Consider the following 4,511-nt stretch of genomic DNA (forward strand, 5'->3'; position numbering starts at 1 on the left):
TCCGGGTCTAGCTCTTATCAGACTGCTGTTATTTATGACTGCAGTCTAAGCAATTATCTCAAAATTAAACTAACCCGCTGTGATTGAATGTTATTAGGTATAGCCGTGACGCAGTCTTGCATTCGTTTCTACGCTCGAGTTAACTCGTCCTGCATAAACCAAGCTCATTTTATTACTGGGTCGGGTTTTTTTCAACCCAATCTCATACCCACTTGGGATTAAAGGGTGAAAGTGAATGGTTGAAAAGAGGTGACATTCGCACATCCACATATATAGCCTACTTTTCCATTCTGTTTAACATAAATGTCGACTGATAGTCCATTCTGACAACTTCATTTTTATTATTTTTCTATCATTTTGGAATTTTAACACATCGTTTAATGCCGTGTGTAAACACACGTTTATAAATCTCACCCCATTTTTTCTTTGTGGATTTGTTTAAAATTCTCTGTTGAAAAAAATAATTATAAATGTAGGAAATTTGTATTGTAGAATGATTAACAATTAATTGAAATTGTTACGAATTGTTCTTTAATTTGAGAGTGGAAAAATTGATGGAATACGTGAAAACTCTTTCAATTCTCTAATTCATTTCCTTTTAGAGAAATCTTGCAATTGATAGACAGGTTGACAGAAGTGAAAAAGTGAGTGAAAATATTATATTTATGAAAAAAACAAATCGTTAAAAATACGAAACGTGTGATAAAGTCTTATAAACTATAAAAATTCTATGATATTTTCTGCATTTATTACGGTATTTGATTATAATCTTCGACAACTTTATCGTCAACTTATCGATATAAAAATTTAAAGTTTTCGTTTTAAAATATAATTAAATTTAAACTTTAACGTGATTAAATAGTTCAGCTGTGTTCTTTTTCCACATTTGAATTAATTAATTCTTTCCGCATAAACCAAGCTTGTTTATTACTAACTCTGTGAATTCTTAAAGAAATAAAACTCGTTTTTTATTCTAATTTTTCTAAATAATAACAATTACAATATTACTTATATATATATATATAAAACCGCATTTATTATCAATAAAATATTTTACTATGATTCTCAGTAAGATGAAGCGCTACGTCTGAATTCTGTTTGACAGAAAGATCGATTGTAAGTCTATTACTCTATTGAAATTGAATTTGTTTCGGTAAAAGTTATGCTTAGTAATATATTATAAATAAATAAATAAGTATATTTACAAAGAAAACAATTAAACAAAATATAATAAAAAGTGTTACGCTAATTAATTATATATATTTTTTGACATATTTTCTTTGTAAAACTAAATTTTTATTTATTTATAATTTTATTAGTTTATTAAATAAATATAAGAGATTGTTTTGTTATTTCTAGAAGATCTACTCGCTACTTGATGCCCCTTGATAATGACACTTCATTGCATTACTTGTAATAATGACAGTGAAGTTGATAATTATAATCGATATATTATTAATATTTAAGTTAGCAATTTATTAATTATATAAAATAAATAAAACGTTAACATTTTATACGCAAAACAAATAAGAATTAATTAATTAATCTATTAAATTATCTGTATTAATTGTGTAAATATTATACACCGAGAAATGCATGATTCACACAAAAATTTCCTACATTGTTTCGAAAATTATAAACTATATACATTTATCATAAATATAAAATATATATATATATATATATATATTGTTAATTTATAACTTTACAAAGCAATACTTTAAAAAGAAACGTGTCATATTTATTTTTCCAACAATGTATCAAAGTGTTCATATCGTTAAGTGTCTAGATTATAAGTGTTACAATCGATGCTTACTGTGACAGTGGTACTTATTTTTCTTCATGACTTATAGAGAAGTGAAATTTCTTATAAGAAGTGTACATTATTATTTTTTATTCTTTATTTTTAAAGGCGCCTCTTACCAAAACACCTATATAAGTATTATCTAGTGGTTCATAGATCGCTACTGCTTCGCTCAGTTAGTAATCGAATTAAACAAAATCTAGAAGAACGCAAAGCAGGCGCCCTTCTCTCGCATTCGGAGGCGTGAAGGAGGCATGCCACCTAAGTGAATTAACTCTCGAACCCAAGCATACCTGAGTAATCGCTGGTGTCTGCTGAAGCGAGCCTACGTCAGCTTTCGCAATCTGTCACAGGTGTTTATCATTTTTCTTTCATTGCGTACAAAGAGGCGGTGTGGCAGACAACCCGGAACAATCAGCAGGGACAGAAATACTTGTATTCTCACTCTCCTGCTAAACGTAGCAGAAAGGTTGGGGGTGGTAATTGGTACAAGGCAAAGGCAAGATTCTACAGTCAGTGACAAATATCCAATATTTTAAAATGTAAAAAAGCAAAAGATAGAGATAGGCTCAGTTTTCGAGATTGCATTCATATATTTTTTTTTTTTTTTTACATGATGTGTGTGTGTGTGTGTGTGTGTGTATTTTTACTTCTTGCATGAACGACGAAGTCGATTGAAAAATAAACCAGACACAACTGAGAGAAGATTCGATTACTCAACGCAATTTTAATCACCTTCGTATACAAGTCTAGTGTTTTTAGTTATAAAAAAATGTTATACAAACTTCAGGAAAACTCTTTCGTCGTTGAGGAATATAAATACTTTTTACCTTAGGAATAATTTACGTAGATGCGAGACAAGTATCTGCTTTATGTTAATCCGGCGGCTTCCAGAGAGAAAAGTTGAAGAATAAAAATAAAGAAAAAATTTATATATATANATATATAAACAAGAGAAATTCTATACAAAATATTCTTCTTTTCAGAAAAAATTTATAAGTTTTATATGTTAAAATATGAATAATGTTTCGAGTGAGAAAATTACATTAATCACGACTTCTATCTTAAAAATATTTTAATTTTTATAAACGTATAAATCGATTTTTATCAGTTAGAATTTTATTTTAAATTATTTTAATTAAAGATTTAATGTTTATTTCTGCTTATAGATTAATGATACGTTAACTGTAATAAATAACATTAGAAGAAATGGAATGTTAATTATAATACCATCCTAACTATTATAAATTATAAATAAATCGATTTTACTCTAAAAAACGTGGACTTAACTTACTAAATATAATTTAAATTTTCTTGAAATTATATTTATTAATAAATAAATACTTTAAAAATATATAAAATTGAGACTGTTTTGTATGGAGAATAAAATGATTGCTATTCTTTAATGAAGAATCTAACTTTTCATGTTTTATTTTGTAGAAATTTCATTAGATTTTTATAAAATAAATTAATTTAAATCAATTGTTTAATACGCATTATCGTATAGGCCTATATATATTATAAATTGTACCATTTCAAATACTTTATTCTAATATTTAAACGGAATAAATAATTGTAAACATGTCTATATGAATTAGTTATTAAGTTACTGTTGAAATATAACGTCAAAGGTGATGTTGCCCATTTTCTCTCACCGACATGTTTGTATGTATATATACACGTAAATAACTTATAGAGTTTTTCGTCTTTCATTCAACCAAATTGACGAAAGTAACGGGAGGAAAAAAAAAAAAGTGTATTTTAACAGAATAATTTATTAGAAGACAAGTGAAGTCAACTTTAAAATTGTTACATTCGATTTTTTATATCTCCATGCATATTGTAATTATCTTATATATATATATAATGTTTTATTTATACTCAAGCAGTATGGAAATTCAATCACAGAAATATTTTTTTTAATAAATTATAGACCTATACTTATTTATAAATATAAAAATATAAATACTACAGTAACTATTTATATTTATACATTGTGATTATAAATTTTATAGATTGATTTTTTTTATCTTTCTATAAAATTATAATTACAATCATCGTTACTGATATTTGTGACGATGCTCCTGAATATCGTATCTTATATCTTGATATTTATATTAATCCTTATTATAATCTAGGTTATAATCAAATAGAGATTATCTTAATGATCGTCTTTACAATTCAGATAATCATCATTAAAATTTAAGTCTTTATTTAGTGTTATACAGGTAGTATCATCATTAAAATCTATTTAGATGATGATGATGATGATGATTGTTTACGCATTTTAATCATCTTATTTAGTTTTAGTTTATAATTTATACAATTAAAGTATAGAATTTAAAGTTAGTTTTGATGAACAGAGAACTTTTCTAGTTATATTTCATTGATTAAAGATGGAATATATATAGAGCAAATAATATATTGATATCGATTCAACTTAAATTCAATTGTTGGATCGAATCTACTATAATTCAATTACGTCTTAAATAAAAACACTCTCTTTTATCAATTCAAAATTTTCCAATTCAGTGAGAGAGGGCAAGAAAAAGTTTCATATTTTAGTAAAATAAACGGTTATAATGAGCAAAATATTCCAAAATATAAATAATTTTTGTCATTAAAAAGAAATGTTTTTGTTTTTAATGATAATAAGTTACTTATATTTTGTAATAGAGAGAAATTTTGTTTTTTTTTTTTTTTTTCA

The 4,511-nt window shown here is 25.6% G+C and overlaps 1 long non-coding RNA gene across 1 annotated transcript; it reads left to right on the forward strand.

The window, feature by feature from the left end:
- Positions 1 to 521: 521 nt before the first annotated feature.
- On the forward strand, positions 522 to 1,448 carry LOC111635005. Its single transcript, XR_002758321.1, has 3 exons — positions 522 to 644; positions 1,070 to 1,116; positions 1,360 to 1,448. It is a non-coding gene; the product is annotated as an uncharacterized LOC111635005 (long non-coding RNA).
- The last annotated feature ends 3,063 nt before the right edge of the window (positions 1,449 to 4,511 follow it).

This window comes from Centruroides sculpturatus, unplaced genomic scaffold, assembly GCF_000671375.1.
Source record: "Centruroides sculpturatus isolate CEXI.00-Female unplaced genomic scaffold, Cexi_2.0 scaffold929, whole genome shotgun sequence".
NCBI lineage: Eukaryota > Metazoa > Arthropoda > Arachnida > Scorpiones > Buthidae > Centruroides > Centruroides sculpturatus.